Below are 19113 nucleotides of genomic sequence, written 5' to 3' on the forward strand. Positions count from 1 at the left end.
AGTGAGCAACAACGAAAACAAAACTCCGCGCGTGCATTGACAGTGAAGGTGCGAATAGCGGTTGCAACATAACACATGGTGAACCGTTTGTGATGTGCTGCACCGGTGCAGTGTGTGGGACCACTGACCTGCGTGCGGGAAGGCATATGCGAGCCCTACAGGGCAATGCGTGAATGACCGTGCAGCCACTAAACAAGTGCAAACAGCTTCAGACACACCATGAGACACGTCTGGGTGTCAGAATAGTGCAGGAAAAAAAAAGTTCCAGCGTCGCTGCGACAACCATACTTTTCCAATACCAGAACGCTCCCAAGGATGGCGTCCAAGCCTGCGTCTCTCCAAGCCCGCGCGTCGTATTCATGGAGCGCGTTGTGCGTTCAGGCCGGACAGCTACCGGGACGCTACCAGGCATGGCGTTCAAGCCTGGCAGGCCAATAAGCCACCAACCAGGAAGTTCCTGATTGGACGAAAAGGAGCGGGAGTCTCTGCCGACTCCATTTAAGGGCTCCCGTCTCCTTTGTCTGTGTCATTTCCTGCTCTGATACATCGTGGCATATAGCGTACTTCTCACATTTATCTTTTTTCATGCTGCTTCAAATCAGTTCCCCATCTCTTCATTGCTCCGGCCGGTCGGCGACAGCGGACCCGCGTCCCGACGACAAATGAGGACCCGCGTCTCAACAACTGGTGGCAGCGGTGGGATCGAAGTCAGCTCTTCGCATCGCCTAGCCAGCATGGCAGTTAGTTGCAAGAGCTCCCACATTGGTGGTGGTGAAAACTTTTCATTGATGAAATAGAGTTCGGGAGCCACAGAGTGGCCCCGCTGCATGGTCGGCGTCCCTGGTCCGGGACACCGCATGACGAGGCCCCGTCTCTCACCCGTTTCACCAGAGCCCTTTGGGACTCAAGCGAGAAGCAGTTGAGGAGGGAGTCTCCCATGCCTCTCTGGAAGGGGTAGGGGAAGGGGGGGGGAGAGGTGGGGATTTTGAGCCCACACCATGTGGAAGATATGACAGGTCTCCTCACAGTGCGGCCCGGGCATCGCCCATCAGTGTTAGGATCGTAATGTTTTATTATTGCAGGACAGAGTAGAGTACCTGTCTGCAGGCGCCTTAAATTCGCTTACTCAGCCCCTTTGCAGGGGCCGGGAAAAGGCGGTGGTTCTCGCTATGCGTTATTATTTCCCTGAATCGCAGCAGTGGCTGGTTAGTCTCCAAGCCAGAAGAGCTGGGATGAGGAGCCCGGTGAATAAGCGCTCTGGCAGCCGCGTTAGCGGCCTCAAAGCCCTGGTGGCCAGGAGCCCAAATTAGTGGACCCCATGATCGCGGCTCTTGAGTGCCCGACCTTTCTTCCCTGTGGTATTTTGCCAGGCTTTTGAATTTAGCGTCAATGCTGGCAGGCTTTCTTTGGCAGTGTTGTGAGTACTGATTGTTGTATGCGTGGCTAAGAGAAGATAGGGGATCGGTCGAGTGTCTGAGCCAATCATGGACCTGAAATCTTTGCAAAAGCCGGATCTAGTTTTTATCAGTAAAAGAATTAGGGTTTGAACTTGGGAAGGCCATTCGGAAACCGCAAATAATAAAGGCAATAATACCTTGCGGAGCTTACGATGAAGAGCTTATCGAGACATGGGAATTAAGGAAATGAAAGCAGCTGACGAGGAAAGGAATGCGGCCGGAAAGGAAAGGGAAGCGGCTGAGAAGAAACAGCGGGAGCTGGAACAGAAGCAACGCGATCGCGAGCTTCAGCTTCTAGACAAGGAGATCGAGTTAGCACGCCGACAGCAGGAAATTGATCAAAGGAAACTGGACGCGGAGTCGAAAAGAGCCGAAGCCGGCGTCGCTCAGCCACCATCCTCAAGCTCAGGAGGGAGGGAAACAATCAGAATCTAAGATTTCATGCAACCCTTCCAGCTAGGTGAGGACATTGGTATTTGTTTGGTGAACTTCGAAAGGACATCCCAAAATCCAATCTTGGGAAAGATGGGCGGCCAAAGCAACTATTGAGCCTGTTCCCGTGTAAGGTAGCGGACGCGATCGGGAGACTGGGTGCGGAAGAATCGGAGGACTACCGAGGCTTCGCCACCGTTTCAGAAAAACCACTAAGTCTAAAGAATAATCCTACTTCGAGTTTGGTTATAACTTGAAAACAAACTTAGTGGAGTGGTTAAAGTGCACAGGAGTTCACGGAGACGTAGGAAAGATCGTTGAGTGCGTGTGTCTAAAGCAGTTTTATGACACAATTCCGGATCGAATGTGTTTGTGGATTCTCGACAGGGCCGAGGTAAACACTGTTAAAAAGGCTGCTGAATTCGCGGAAGAGTATGCGTTATGCCGCGGGTTGCTTGAAAGTCGTGGAACAAGCAAGAGGTACAACAACGGTACAAGTGGTACAAGCAAAGGCATCCCGCTAGGCATAGAGCAGACGAAACAGGCGCGAAGCGGGTTTTTAATAATGCCAGAGCAGTAAAAGGGGACGACCGTCCAAAAGGAGAGGCGGACGCTAATGTCCGAAGTGATGGAAGCGGGCAGCGCTCCCATCTGTGTGTCAGCGACCAGCCTAGGAATCCCGCTTGCACAGCTGGGGACACAATCGCTGCTCAGGGGAGTAACGGCAGGGAAGGTTTAAGCCCAGAAGCAAATGCTGCTTTTATAACTGAGTTGTTGTCTCTCAGGAAGAGAGTAGTGAGCTCACAGGCCAGCGCACTGAAGGAATCAAAGGAGACCCTCCTTCGATGCGGCTGGTGAGCAATAGTAGCCAATTATTGGAGACGCTTTGCTGTACTGCCGAGCGAGTACTTGAACGAATTGCGGCCGGGCAATCGTCCGACCTGGATCTGTCCTACAGTGATGAGGAAGCTCCAGAATACGTTGCGGTTTCGTCTCATCCAGAAGATTTTGAACCGGATCAAGACAGCAGTGACGACGAACCAGTGCAGACTGCGGCTGCTCTTCCAAAGAGGGCTGTGCTTTGGAAATTCAGTGACAGGTGAGGCTCACTATGCCAGGTCTAAAGACTGGAATGTAGTTAAACTTCGAAACCGGATGTTTCCTTTGCTTCGGTTCATGAAACGCTTTTACGGAGCACGTTAGGGGCTTTGTCTGTGGTTGTAGTTTTTAATATTTTGTGGGGCGATTTTGCTGTAGTAGTAAAATAATACAATTCACTTCCAGATCGCCCCAAGCGTGGATGCCAGACTTCAGTGTCACCTCACACAACGTTGGAGAGCGAGCCTTTTGGAGACCATTCGAGTACTTTCAGCATTACATTTCGCATGAAGTGTGGGAAATGATAGGAACAGCTATTAACACTGCTCATGTGGCCGAGACAGGAAAAAGCCTTGGCACAACACCCAGCGAGCTGAAAACATTTTTTACCATTTCACCTGTCTAGGCTACCCTCAGATCAGAATGTAGTGGGCAAAACGAACGAGAGTGCCTTTAGTGGGAAACAACATGACAAGGGAGCGTTATTTCACACTAAGGTCGCGTCTAAAAGTTGTGAATGCCCTCCAGGTAGATGATGAAGTTAAAGCGCAGGACAGGCTATGGAGGATACGGTCACTAGTTGTGGAGGTGCTGTGAAAGAGCTTGTTAGTATTGATGAGCATGATTCCTTTCAGTTGGCGTACCCAACTGAAGCAATTTGTTCCCAGAAAACCCAATCCAGAAGGCTTAAAGAACTTTGTTTTAGCCAGCCCATCCGGCCTCATTCTTGATTTCGAGATATATGAAGGGAAAAAGTCACTTCTGCATCCCGGGAGCTCTGGCATTGGTGAATCTGCCGTGTTGAGGCTGACGCAAAGCCTGACGAAAGGGACGAGGCTTTTTTTCGACACGTATTCTACTTCTCCGGGGCTCCTAGACAAGCTGGTCGAGAAGGAGATTGCAGGGACTGGTACAGTTATGAATAACCGTGTGTCAAAGAACGTCAAGCTTTCCTCTAAATCGCAGCTAAAAGTGCAAGGGCGAGGCACATCAGAGATGTGGGTGCGGAACGATGACAAACAGATGGTTGTCAGATGGTATGACAACAAACCAGTGACCCTCATGTCATCATTGCATGCAAAAGAACCAGAAGACACTTGTCGGCGGTGGTGCGCCAAACAAAAAAGGCCACAGATGTCCCGAGGCCCCACATTGTGCAGGCATACAATGCTAATTTCATCTGTTTGACATGGCACTGTGTAACGCATGTATCCTGTACACACAAGACATGCGCAGCTTACAGAAGAAGCAAAAAGACATCTTCAAATTTTTAGAGTTTCGGATGTCGGTCGCTGAGGTTCTTGTCGCCACGTGCAGCGAGCCAAGCAGTGATGACGACACTCTCTGGAGTCCCCCACAAAAACGGGCTGCCCTGCCTCCAGCTGAGGCTGGAACGAAAACACTGGGCCACATGCCAAAGCTGGCCGACATACCCCATGCTTCTCGTTGCAGGTGGGAAGGATGTTCAATGAAAACGAAATTCCTTGGTGATGCAACGCTGCTTTGAGGAAGCACACTCAAAGCACTGATGTTTTTCTAGAGTAATTTTGTGCAGCACTGTTATTCTGATGTTTATTTCTGATGGCGCCGATCACCGACTATTTAAAGACCGTCAACTTCGTGGACCGTTGCAGTCAGCGGCAAACCTTTGTCCCGGTCTAAACGTTTGCTTCGCTTTTGGCAGGTGAGCTCTGCAAGCCAGGGGACAGTATCAGCCGGAAAGCGGCTCGTATCTTCAACGGCTATCACCTTCGCAACTGCTTCGGGTGACTGATCTGCGCATGCGGCTCAAGAAAGCTGTTGTTTCGACATCGCAAGCCATCCTTGCCTTCATTCGCTCTGGACCTGCCAAAGATGTCCCCCTGGCGCCGATCACCGACTATTTAAAGACCGTCAACTTCGTGGACCGTTGCAGTCAGCGGCAAACCTTTGTCCCGGTCTAAACGTTTGCTTCGCTTTTGGCAGGTGAGTGTTGGTTACACCTGTTGTAATTCATCACTTTTCGTGTTTTGCCGCTGACTGCACCATGTCTTCTTTGTGTACTTCTTGCTCAAAAGCCATACCGAAAGATGGGAAATTTATGACTTGCTGTGCCTGTGAGGGCGAATTTCACTTGGGGAAAAACTGCTCGTCAGTTACTGATAACGCCTACAAGAAGATGAGTACGGTAACACGTGAAACATGGAAGTGTCCTTCATGCAAGGATGATTCGGTGGCGCAACCTGACGTAGCATCCAACCCCGATGGTGGTTCGTTCTCGCAGCAACTGTCTGCTCTGAATGTGAAGCTGGATACTTTGACTACCACTGTATCAGCACTGATGGGGAAAATGGAAGAACTGTTGTTGGTCAAGGAAGCTAGTGAAAAGGTTGCTTCAGCAGTCGAGGACATACAGTCAGCTATTGACTTCCTTTCGTCACGGTATGACTCTGTGCTTGCTGGAGTGACCACTAATCAGGCTGAGCTTGCAGATCTTCGGTCACAAGTTCAATCACTGTCTTCAACAGTAGTTTCCCAGAAAGAAGTGATTGACAGGATGAGTGGAGAGATAAATGATCTCGAACAATACAGCAGACGATGTAACTTCGAGATTCACGGCCTTCCGGTCAAATCTGATGAAAACTTGCACACTTTCTTAAGTACCTTAGCAGGCAAACTAAACATTACCGATTTTCAACCAGCAGATATCTCAGCAGTCCATCGGCTACCGTCCAGAGGCGACTATATCCCACCGATCCTAGTACAGACTCAGTCGGTTTCTGTTAAGCAGAAATGGCTCGGAGCTCGGAAGGGCCTTCCTGATTTGGTGCAAGACGACCAGTCTCCTCGGCTGTTTTTTAACGATAACCTGTCTCGGGTTAATCGCGAGCTGTTCCGACTAGCAAGGTCTCGGGGCAAACAAAAGGGTTTTGAGTTCGTCTGGACCAAAAATGGGAAGGTCCTTGCAAAGCGGTCCGAAGGCGCACCTCTCATTCGCATCAACAAGTTTTCGGATCTTGAGAAACTAACATAACCATGTCTGATACAGGTTTCGTGAAGTGTTCCGATTTTTCTGAAGTCCGGAAGTTCTTTCAGTATCAAACAGGCAATTCATTTCAGTTTACTCATGTTAATATTCGCAGTATACGGAAACACTGGGACCATTTTTGTGCGTTAATTCACCCTTTTCACTTAAGTTTTGACGTCATTGCTCTCACGGAAGTGAACGCTTCGTCAGACGTGTTACTACAGTTCTCGCTGCCAGGCTACCAGTTATATTCTTACACTCGTTTACAAAGAATGGGAGGAGGAATCGCAGTTTTTGTTAAGGATTCTTGGTCCGTTTCTGAAATTAGTGTTCCTTTCACTCAAGCAGAAGTAGTTGCGCTCCGCCTAAGTACACCTTGGTTGTCGCTGGTTCTTCTCACAATTTACCGCCCTCCGTGTTGTAACGGTCGAATCTTTTTAGCTGAGCTAGATTTTGCATTATCATCGTTCTCCCGCGAAGAACACGTGTGCATTATCGGTGATATGAATATCGATATTTTACGCCCCACTGTGTCAACGGTCGCAGATTATCTGGACACTTTATCAAAGTGGGGGCTAGCGACTACAATCCACAGCCCTACACGTGAGGAATACTTAGCTGGGCAGCTGGTCGCGTCTTGCATCGACCACATCAACGTGCGTTCTCAAAACCTGTCGGTGCGGTCTGCTGTGGTTGAGGTCAAGCTTGCAGACCACTATTTCATTTGTTGCTCGTTAACAGATAGTTCCAGCCATCCTGCATCTATGCACAGCCAGCAAAAGGTCTCAGTACTTGATTATAAGCGTCTTGACGAAAGAATAGCAAAGCATGATTGGGATTCTTTTATACACAGTGTGTCCCCTGCGGACCTATATGATCGGTTCGTCGATGTTTTTCGTTCACACAAAGCAGAATCTTCCCGCATGGTGAATGTTAAACAACGAAATTTAGACAATAAGTGGATGTCTCCCGCAATATTGGCAGCCATTAAAGAGAAGGATCTGCTCTGGGCTCGATCAAGACGTGCCCCAAACTGTTCTCAGCTACGACTGCAGTTTAAACATGAACGAAACCGTGTCAACGCCATGATCCGTCTGGCCAAGCGCAACCACTTTAGGTCTCAGTTTAATGACGCACGTTTTAACAGCAAGAAAACATGGTCATTGGTGAATAGTCTGAAAGGAGGGAGCGCTGCTATCTACAATGATACATATTTCATCTCGCATTTTCATAAAGATGGACAGAGCATTGCGAATGACTTCAACAATTTTTTTTCTCTGGTCTCTGGTGCATCTCGAACCCCTCCTACCGACTGTCCTATGCCTCTCAGTGTGATGGAATCTGCTTTCCTTCCTGATATTACTGAAAGTGATTTAAGGTGTATACTTTTCAGTCTTAAACGTAGCAAATCTCCTGGTCATGACGGCCTCACGATTTCTGAATTGTGCAGAAATTTTGAAGTAATTAAAGGTGTTCTACTAGTTATCCTTAACACTATCATTTCTACTGGTATAATACCTGCTTCAATGAAAATTGCTAAAGTTATACCTTTGTACAAGGGTGGCTCCAGAAACATTATGAGTAATTACCGACCTATCTCTATTCTACCATGCATTGGCCAAATTTTTGAGAAGCATCTATTACTCACCATGACGAATTTTTTGAATACGCACAGTGTTCTATCACCTTGTCAGTACGGCTTTATAGCAGGAAAAGGAACAACGGTTCTTCTTGAAGAATTCTCTGACGTGCTAAATTCAGCTTTTGATAAGAATCAAGTCGCATGTTCTCTTTTTCTGGACGTTAGCAAGGCTTTTGATAGCATCTGCCACGTTCTTTTGCTTGATAAACTTTCTGCGCTGGGATTTCGAGGTTCGTTTTTGGAACTGCTTACTAACTTTTTACAAGATAGGCGCCAATATGTGTCGATTTCAAGATTCCATAGCGATTTCACGGCAATTGCCTCTGGAGTCCCGCAAGGTTCTATATTAAGTCCTTTATTATTCAATCTATACGTTAATGACCTTGCTAACAGTGTGCCATCTTTGCTGTTTCAGTATGCTGATGACACTGTTATTGTTGCATGTGCAAAGAAATACACTGATGCTGTTACAGCATTACAGATAGCTGCTATTAAAGCCATGGACTGGTTTAAGTTTAATCTTATTAATGTTAATACTTCTAAAACAAAACTAATCTGTTTTCATAACCCATTAAAACAAGTTGAATTAACTGACCTTGTTTATTTGCATACTTCCTCTTGTCTTAATTGCAACTGTGTACCAGTTGAATATGCGCATTCGGTCAAATATCTTGGCCTGACCTTCGACAGTGATCTCTCTTGGAAATCGCACCTTTCTTTTGTTTGCCAAAGGCTTCGTGCTGTATCGTGTGTCCTGTATAACATTAGATATTTTATGCCTTTTTCTGTCCGTAAATGTGTTGTACATGCTCTAGCCTATAGTGTACTTAGGTACGGAATTACTGTTTATGGTCACTGCACGGTTCGCTGGCAACATAGGGTGAATTCGCTTTTGCGTTTGCTTCTAAAGAATATTGCTTACGACCTGTCCATTGGTAATGACATTGATATTTTTAGAAGACTAAAGCTTCCAAGTTTTAACTCTTTATTAACAGAAACTATTGTGCTAAAACACTTCTGGTACAGTCAGTTCACCGTTCCATATGTCCCTGCTCGGGATTTAAGACCAAAATACCGCTACTGCATTCCTCGCTCCTCAACCCGGTACGGTAAGCGCACACGTCATTACTATGTACCTGCCTGTTTCAATAGCTTGCCTCCTACTGTACTCCGCATGAAAACTAAATACACCCTGAAAAAAACTTTGCGGTATGTCTCCGTGTTGCTTCCTGCCCCGTAGTTATTTCAGCTATTTACTGTATTAATTTCAAATCACTAATCTTTCTTGATGTTGTAATAGTTATATATTTGTTTCATTCTGTTTGGTGACCATTTTCTTTTTTTGCAAAGTTCATTGCAACGTCTCTTTTTCCTTTGTTTTGCCAATGTTAGCTGTCTGCCAGGCGCTGCCACTCAAGCCCTTTGAGGCTTTGGTAGGCCTGATTTATGTTGTCTGGCAATTGACGTGAATAAAAGTTCTATCTATCTATCTATCTATCTTATTTTCTTGAAATTATTGTGAAATTCCTGAACTAATAGAAATGGCAAAATTTGTCGTCAAACAATTCAGGTTCTTAGAATACAAAAGTGCAATGTATTTTAACAGCTCTATCTCTTCTAAAAGTCATTTTGATGAAGCAAATAAACATTTTATGCAGTTATTTGAATTTGTCTTCTTTGTTTACTAAACAATTTGACTTCGGCCAAAGAATTCATGATACTGCAAAATTACGAGACACTTTCTACCAATGCACTCAGAAAAGGCATTTCTAAAGGTTTCGCCAAAATTCATGATCCTAAATTCACCCTGGGTCTCAGGAGGCTATGCGGACGCCACACCGAGAGAAGACGAAGGGTGCGCAGGGGGATTACATACTCCTGAAAGGTCTCACTTGCCAAAACGAATAAATAGAAAGAAAGACAGGTCCCACCGGAATCATTGCGCACTCGCAATGGAACGTCGCGACTGGCGCGCGAAACGTAAGGAAAGGGAGAAGTCGTCAGCAAGAGAAAGCAAGTCGTTCTGTTCTAGTTCCTCCCGTAGAAAATGGAGACAAACGCAGAGAGACCGACACGCGTAGCACTGAAGTAAAAAGCTGCTCGCCATTTCAACGTACCCCCCGCCGAAAACAAAGAAAGATGTGAGAGCCTTTCTCGGCCTCGTAGGGTACTACCGGCAATACATACCGCGGTACTCGGACATCGCTAGCGCTCACACCGACGCTTTGCGCAAAACTAAACCAGAGCGCGTCGCCTGGAACCCCGCGAAAGAGAAGTCCTTTCTCACTCTAAAGAAAGCCCTGATGAAGGATCTCGTGTTAATGTCCATGGATTATACAAAACAGTTCATAATACAGTGTGACGCGAGCAACAAGGGAATGGGTGCTGTGCTTTGCCAGACAGATGATCAAGGGAGCGAACATCCAATCCTTTATGCAAGCAGGAAGCTCACTGCCAGGGAAGAAGCATACAGCGCTTCTGAAAAGGAATGCGCGTGCCTGCTGTGGGCGGTACAAAAACTTGCCTGCTACGTATCTGCTACGAGGTTCGTACAAACGGACCACTGTCCTGTAACCTGGCTAGAACGCATGTCGGGCAAAAATGGTCGCCTCCTACGCTGGAAGCCTTGCTCTGCAGCAATTCAGCTTCGAGGTTCATTACAAAAAAAGGAAAGGCAAATGCCAACGCAGATGGCTTAAGCCGATGCTTCTAAAAAGGGAAGGGAAAAGAAGGGATTTGGGCGGGCTGTTATTTTTATTTTTTGCTGTTTTGTAATCTTCTGTTTCTTTTTTTTTTCTACTCGCGAAGGAAATGGTCTGTGATGGGACGGTGCACTCGCGATTGAACCTGTCGCCTGTCAGCAAAATTGTTGGTAAGATAGAAGGCTGGCAGATCTCTGGGGAGATGGAAGGGTATTTGCTGGCTGTTGATGTGTCCGATCCAGACCACCTCCCTTCCAGAGCTGAAGAAACCGGTTGGCGAGCCATTGACGGCCGGCGGACAAAGGCTTTCAAGCCCAGACTTCGGTACTTCTAGAAGTAGCTGCGGACATCTTCCCTTCGTGCGCGATCTTCCGGGCGGGGACGAGCTGTTGTGAACGTGAATTTCCAACACCGGAACGTTCCCAAGGATGGCGTCCAGTCCTGCGTCTCAACGAGCCTGCGCGTGGTCTTCGTGAAGAGTGTTGCGCGTTCGGCCGGTCAGCTACCAAGACGCTCCCCAAGGATGGCGTCCAAGCCTGCGTCTCTCCGAGCCCACGCGTCGTATTCATGGAGCGCGTTGTGCGTTCAGGCCGGACAGCTACCGGGACGCTACCAGGGATGAAGTTCAAGCCTGGCAGGCCAATCAGCCACCAGGACGCTCCTGATTGGACGAAAAGGAGCGGGAGTCTGTTCCGACTCTATTTAAGGGCTCTCGTCTCCTTTGTCTGTGTCATTTCCTGCTCTGATACATCGTGGCATATAGCGTACTTCTCACATTTATATTTTTTCATGTTACTTCAAATCAGTTACCCGTCTCATCATTGCTCCGGCCGGTCGACGACAGCGGACCCGCGTCCCGACGACAACTGAGAACCCGCGTCGCAACAGAGGGTGCGAATTATAAAGTGGAGAGAGTTGACTAAAATGTACCCCCCCCCCCCCGTAAAGGCATAGGGAAAAGGACACTGGTTAATTGAATAAAAGCTACACCTGACTGAAAAAAAAAATCTGTCGCAGTCAAGGCTTGTGACGGCTGTTATGAAATTTCTTTTATTAAGGCTCGAAGATTTAGCAACGTCGTGCTGCTAGCCCTGGACCGATCGTCCTGTCATCCATCCGGGCCCCGGGAACCAGGGACACTCGATGACTTCGTGAACTACTTCCTTTCGGTACGAGAGTGGAGTTCAATGTAATTATCATTTCCGCTTCGTAGTTTTATTTCCCCTGTCTTGGTCCCAAAGCTGCGGTTTGGTATGAACTTAAACAACATGACCGACGTGAACGAGAGCTGTCTGCGGGGGGCCGATCTCTCAAGCCACTGGGCAAGTTCAAAGAAGCAACTGAAAGAGAGCTAGCAGGTGTCCAAGAACAACTGGGCAAGTTTAAAGAAGCAATGGAGAGAGAGGATGTACATGAGCAAGGTAACAACTGCGCGGTCAAGAAGATGGCTGAAGAAATAGCCAGCAGTGCGATTGCTGGAGGTCTTAAACTTCTGAGCGTGCCAAGCCGCGCACAGAATTTACGCGTCTGACTGACCAAGGCCCCTGATGACCGTCGAAAGAAGAGTGCGTCTGGGGAACAGGGAAGCGTCTTCGACGGAAACATGGAAACTTCGAGCAAGACGCCAAACGAGCAACGAGCTTTCAGCTACGCGACTGGAACGCCGCCGATGAGTGACCAGGCGTCTGCCATGAACGCTGACGCGGAGCCAGTCGAGGACGAAAGGGCATCACAAGATGACACCTCCAGCCCGGCTAAGCGTGCCAAGACGGTGTTGCCATCCCCTTCACAACCTTCCACCGAGGTCAGGTTGCAACGCCTTGAGCGCCAGTGGCTCAGAGCCACCGGGGCCAAGAGGAAGTATGTGCCTGAGTGTCGTTCTTCGTCCGCGTCTCCCGTGCGCAGCGCAAGGAGCGCTGATTAGCGCAAGGAGCGCTGATAAATCGCCCCTTCTCGGAGGGTAAGGCGTACGCCTGGTAAGGGAACTGTACCTTTTTGTGCTTAGGATTTTCAGCATGGCTTGTCTACGCAGCCAAAGAGTTGCAGCGTAATTGTGCTTCTACAGAAAAAAATCTGGATCTACTGACACTTCATGAATGCGTGCACAAGGACACATGGTTTCTTGTGGCTGCTATGATGTAAAAAAAATATCAGCTTGAGCAGTTGTTGTAGTACCGTGGCAGCTGTAAACCGAAATCGGTTTACAGCTGCCAGTATGTGATTGAACACGCCAGGTCATTTATTATTGCGAAAGCAATACTAGTTGCACTTTCAGCCCGTCGCGTAGCGAGGCCGGCAGCTACCATATTAGCATATTGGATTGAATTGGATTGGATTGTATAACCGATGCATCACCAGAAGTCTATAACCACAAGCACCACCAACAGCTACACTACCAGCTGAACCATGGCGTAGCTACAGATAATGCTTTCGCAATTACCGGGCTTAACCAAGCTAAACCACAGCCATTTTTTGCTCTGTGGCCGACTTCCCCCTCCCTTTTTTTCCTTTTCCATTGTCTTTGTGCAGGGTGGAGCTGGGAAATTCAATATTTCTTCATTTTTATAGCCAACAAATTATATCACCAACAAAATGTACACCCTCCATGAAGACCATTCGAAGCGTTTTTGAGGCCGAAAGGCTTAAAGCAAAACTACCTGGGAATTTATGTCGGCGTTTTTTAGGAGGTGATTGGTCGAACAAATGCCAAGTCCTGGCGCATTAGTGAAGTTGGTGGGTAGGTTTGATGACGTCGCAAGGTCACGTGACATAATAGGCGGCCCACTTGCCTCCTAGGTTACTTCTCGAGTTAAAAAGACAATTTCCCGCTGGTTATTCAAAAATGTGACGTCAATACCGAGACAGAGGAGTAGCCCAGCCGCAGGTATCGGGGTTTTAGGATCGTCAAGGCACTGCGGTGTAGGTGTATTTTTTTACCTTTTGTAGCATATTACGCCTCCATTATGTAAAGAGTACCGTCTGAGTATTTACAGTGTTGACGGTGTCCTTCTGAGAGAACGGGCCACAAAATGATGCAAACCAACACTAGTAAAGTGGTCTGCTAAGGTCTGCCACGTGCTGCTTGGCCTCAGGAGGTCCTTTCTATAGAAATGTCATCCACGTCATGAGTGTGACGAGGAAATGGCATTTCATATCTAGAAACAGACTAAAAAAAGGAGTTCTGCACAAATGGCTATTAGTAGCAGCTGTAAAGAAGGTTAGGCAGCCTCAACAACCGTCCTTGGGGGGGGAACCAGGGACGCTCGATGACTTCGTCAACTATTTCCTTTCGGTACGAGAGTGGAGTTCAATGTAATTATAATTCCGCTTCGTAGTTCTATTTCTCCTGTCTTGTTTCTTTCTTCAGAAACCTGCACGCGACCGTCTCAAAAGTTGCGAACCGTACAGCAATGCATGGGCACCTTCCCTATGCATTCCTGGTGGCAAGACCGGCGCCTAACCTGGAAGACGGGTCAGACGGGAAAAACTGTCTATTGGCGTTAGTAATACGCCTGGCAATAACCCTTGACAGTTTTCTTGGTTTTTCGCTGCTACGAGAGGCACCAAAGCTGCGTTTTAGTATGAACTCAAACAACACGACCGACGTGAACGAGAGCAGTCTGCGGGGGGCCGATCTCTCAAAGCAGGCGTAAAATCTCTCCTCAGAATGGCAGTCATTGTTGAAACAAAGACTTAAAAAAAAACGAGTTAATGGAAGAACAAGACTTGGATAGAATAGTTGCCTTTGTTGAACTACTGGGCAAGTTCAAAGAAGCAACTGAAAGAGAGCTAGCAGGTGTCCAAAAACATCTGGGCAAGTTTAAAGAACCAATGGAGAGAGAGGATGGGAGCGAGGATGGGAGAGGAGGATGGGAGCGAGATAACAACTGCGTTGTTATGGTGGTCACCTAGCATTGTGAGGGGGGTGCCGCACTAGGGGCCACCTCCCAAACTACCTCTCTCTATGTGTAACTTATAATAAATGCTTTTCACCACCACCACCACCTATGGTCAAGAAGATGGCTGAAGAAATGGCCAGCCATGCGGTCATCAAAAAAGTTGAGCCAGCAAAAATAGAGTATATACATGAAGGTATTGAGCAATTGGCAAAGAGTGACAAGTTGTTGGAGGTCTTGACTTCTGACCGCGCCAAGCTGCGCACAGAATCTAGGCGTCTGACCATGGCAGGCTTGCAACGCTTATCCAGCGTTTTAGCTGTGCTGAAGAAATTGGAGAACACAGCCAGAGTTGCAGCATATTGTGCTTCTACAGAAAACAATCTGGATCTACAGACACTTCATGAATGCGTGCACAAGGACACATGGTTTCTTGTGCCTCTTATGAGGTAAAAAAATATCAGCTTCGGAGACAGCGAAGTTAAAATTTCGTCGTGCTGATCCGGATATGCCAGAGCAAAAGAAACTCCGGTACACTCGATATCCGGTTACGGCAATACGAGCGTCCCCTTTGGCCATGACTGCGGCAGCCACTGACAACAATACCAGTGACATGCTTCACGAAACCGTACAAGCTGTTGTTCACGAGAAGATCCAGAAGCTATTACCGGCTACGCCGCCTGCGCCTCATATATCCGACTCCAAGACAGTGAACATGGCCCGTACCAACTTGGTACACGAGGGACTCCCCAGGGAGCAGTCCTCTCGCCTCTTCTCTTCAATCTGGCCATGATGAAGCTCCCTACCCTGCTGGGTGAGGTCCCAGGTGTGCAGCATGCCCTGTACGCGGACGACATCACCCTCTGGGCAACACACAGTTCGGTTGGAGAAATCGAGGCCAACCTGCAGCAAGCGGCGGCTATTGTGGACGATTATGCACACCGCTGCGGCCTTGAGTGCTCCCCGAGCAAATCGGAATTCGTGCACATACGTCCCAATCCAAGGTGCACAACCAAAATTGCGCTCTCCCTGCTTAGTGGCCCGATACCTGAACACGATGAAATCAGAGTATTGGGACTCTACATACAAAAGAACCGCAAGATTGACACCACGCTGAAGAAACTCCGCAAGGTGGGGGATCAGGTGGGCCGTATGGTCCGCCGGGTATCAAACAAACGAGGGGGGTTGCAAAGGCGCCCTGCGGCTGGCCAATACATTCGTACCCAGTCGAATCCTGTATTCGGCACCGTACCTCCACCTGCGCAAATGCGATGAGAACGCTTTCGAAGTGATTCTCCGAAAAATCTATAAGAGAACTCTGGACCTCCCAATTGCAACATCCAACCAACGTCTCCTCGGCCTGGGGATGACGAACACCTTTGGGGAGCTGCGCGAGGCTCATCTCAGCAACCAATACTTGCAGTTAAGCAAAACACGTGCGGGTAGCCGCCTACTGACCCGCCTCCACATCAATTACACAACCCAAGAGGAGAAGCGGGTATCCATTCCCGAGGCCTGGCGCTTCGCACTAAAGGTTCGCCCCCTCCCCAATAACATGACAAAAGATGCCCATGATGGCCGCCGCCTCGCGCGAGCAGAGGCCATTTCCAAGCAGTATGGTGCTCGACCAGGGGTATTTTACACGGACGCGGCAGGACCACACCATGGGGGTTGGTACACGGCTGCCGTTGTCCACCAAAACAACCCAGTTCAGGGCCTCACCTTCCGTGCCCCCAACATTACATTCGCGGAGGAAGTTGCTATCGCACTTGCAGCTGCGGATCCAGCGTCCCGAGTCATTATCACCGACTCAAGAGAAGCTTGCCGCAATTTTGAACAGGGCCAAATTCCAGATCGTGCTTTCCAAATTTTACACAGATATGAGTACCGGGATTTCCCAACCCGGCGCACCATCATCTGGGCCCCAGCACATGCGGGGATAGAGGGAAATAAGGTAGCGGACACTACCGCCCGCGCGCTTAACCACCGGGCATCGCCTCTTTCGCCGCCTGATCCGGCTACTGATTTTAATCCGGCTATTACTTTTCGGGAGATCTCTCTCCTGCATCAAAACGCTCACGGCCGATACCCACCCCCCTGTAAAGGCCTCAATAAGGCAGAGGAGCGTTGGCTACTTCGCCTCTACACCAACACGGTACTGTGCCCGGCAGTGCTCAAACATTTCAATTCGGCTTTTTCGGGCAAGTGTCCACACTGCGGGGAAGTGTTTGCGGACACGTATCACATGGTGTGGGCATGCCCTGCCAATCCTGCTTTCCCACCCCACCCCCACCCCACCCGAGAGGACTGGGAGGCTGCCCTGCTCGGCTGCTCAAATCTCCAGGACCAACGAGCCCTGGTGACAAGAGCCCGGGCCGCCGCGGCGGCCACAGGGGTCCCGGACTAGGGATCCCTCCTAGTGATTGTGAGGGCCGGGCTCTTCAGGCACGGTCCAAGCAATACCTCTGTATATAGTATAAATAAATGTTTTACACCACCACCACCTGCGCCACCGGTTTCTACCCTATCCGAGGTTATTCGGAAAGAAGTGCAACAGGCGCTTACGACCCCAGCTCACTTTCAGCCGTCCACACCCCACCGCTAATGACATACGCCGCTGCTGCTCGCCGTGCACAACTGCCACCGAGTCGCCTTCAGGACGCACCCCAGCCGTGACCGAAACACCGTGCCGTAACTCTCCCACGACGTGTCTACGACAGCAAATCTCAGTATTTCCCTCGACGGAACCGACGTCACTGCACTCGTCGACAAAGACGCCGATTGCTCTATCCTCTCAATGGACATTTCGCCGCAACCTGGAAAAGGTCACCACTACTTGGGTGCGCCCACAGATTCGTACAGCCGGGGGTCACTTGGTTACACCGACTGAGACTTGTACATCAAGAGTGACAGCTGAAGGCGCCACCTACCTGGCAACGTTCGTCACAATCGAACATTGTTCACATCACGTCATTCTCGGAACAGATTTCTTGACTGAGAATGCCGCGGTCATCGACCTCCAGTCAAAGGCCGTGTGTTTCTCTACACACAACGCAATACACAGAGATTCAGACCACCGGACCGCACTTTGCATTCTGGATGACGACGTCACCATTCCACCTAGGTCGTGTCTAATGGTTTCTGTCGGTGCCAAGAATGTGTGGAATTTTGAAGGCGTCGCGGAAGGCAACCAGACTGGAAACACTTATACGGCGCGGAATGCGCGCGCGCTCGCGTAAGAAAATAGAAGCTGAAGTGTCTGGAAAGCGGATGCTCCACTTCTGGGCTGCTACCGACGTCCGGTGTCGTCGCCTTGAAGCTCTACTTAGACGTACCCAACCGTGCCTGACGTACTGAAGCACAAGTGAAAATATAGTTAGTCGATCATGTGATTGTTAATGTAAAATGTGGAGGAAGTCATACAGTGATTTCGTGAGCAGGGATGCCGCTTTAGACGACAATCGTAACGCCTCCCGAGAGTCTATATAACACCCAGATGCTTGTATATTCGGGAGATAAATGAAAGGGGGTTCCGCTGCAAAGCAGGTGGACTGTAAGCTACATCCATCATCTCGCCAGAGGTGTTGGAAGACCGCGGACTCCCCCGACGGGGGTGAGCCCTGCGGGATGCCGACCCATGATCGGCTCTCCCTTCTTTCGAGATGCCAGACGATCATTCGCTGTCATTGCCTTGGGCGTGCATAGCCCTGTCATAAGCTCAATGAAAGTGGCCTCGGCAGGGTCCGGGCGGTGTACACTGTAAAAAATATTTATTGAAAAAAAAACAAATTTTCTGGCAGCTGGCCTGCCAGAAAATTTCTTTTATGCTATGTTTTCGGTTTTTTACTTTTTCTGTTTTCGACTAACAGAGAATTTCTGTTAAGACGATAGAAATTTTCTGTTATTGTATGTTTTCTGTTTTCACTTTTTCTGTCATTTCACAGGGTTTCTTGTTGGCAATTAACAGAAAATGTCTGTGAGGATGACAGAAATTTTCTTTTTTTACTTTTTTCTGTCATTTAACGGTTTTTTTTTCATGACTCAGAAATTTTCTGTGAAGCTCCATGTTCTGTCATTTCACACACTTTATTTCTTTCACATCATCTTTTAATGACTGACATAAAAACAGATACAGAACATTAGGACTGCTGCCACATTTCAATAGAATAAAATATTTCACCGCTTTTAAACAATCACAAGCAAAGGCAAGTGAGTATTCAAGAATATTGGAAAATATGCAGTGTTAAACAATGCAATCATGGCTGATATTTTACTATACAGTAATATCTTTCAGCATCACTGAATTAAGTTAAACGGTAGGAGGGTGGCCGAAGAAAAAAAGAAACTTACGTAGCCCTGCCTGCACTACAGGCATACAGTAAAAGCATGCAAAATATGCAGTAATGGCAAGTAGAGTAGAAACGAAACCTGTGCCTTTCTGTCATACAGAATGGCATGATTCACTCTAAAATAGTAATACAATACAATGAATACGACACGGAGTAATAATACCTGAACAATGAACACAACCAGTCACTAAACTAATGGCAAGAATACGCAAAAGGAGAGTATTGGAAAAATATGCTTTGCTCATGACTAGTGCTGCATTAAGCAGCAAGATGAAAGCAACAGGACATAACGGATGCCATGGGCTGTTTGCCTTATCACAGTTTAACTGCAAAACATTTTTTCACTCCAGTTAGTATGTCTTATCTTGAGACTACAATAACTTTAAAATGAAAAAAGTAACACAGACAAGATAGAAAGTAGTGCTACAATTCATACAACCAGCCACTCAAGTGTAACAGCAAGTATAAGCATAAATAAGGCATCTTAAGCAAATTGTGTCTTGCCTAACACTAGTACGAAATGAAGTGAG

General features: G+C 48.1%; 1 protein-coding gene and 1 pseudogene across 4 annotated transcripts in view; one reads left to right on the top strand and one right to left on the bottom strand.

Annotated features, from left to right (window-relative positions):
* LOC149338760 (glutamate-gated chloride channel-like) overlaps positions 1-19113 on the bottom strand; it is a 495321-nt gene that overhangs the window by 165326 nt on the left and 310882 nt on the right. The window lies entirely within an intron of this gene.
* On the top strand, positions 1629-3523 carry LOC149338761 (uncharacterized; annotated as a pseudogene).

This window comes from Amblyomma mixtum, chromosome 6 (assembly GCF_055824585.1).
Source record: "Amblyomma mixtum isolate Tamu chromosome 6, ASM5582458v1, whole genome shotgun sequence".
Taxonomy (NCBI): Eukaryota; Metazoa; Arthropoda; class Arachnida; order Ixodida; family Ixodidae; genus Amblyomma; species Amblyomma mixtum.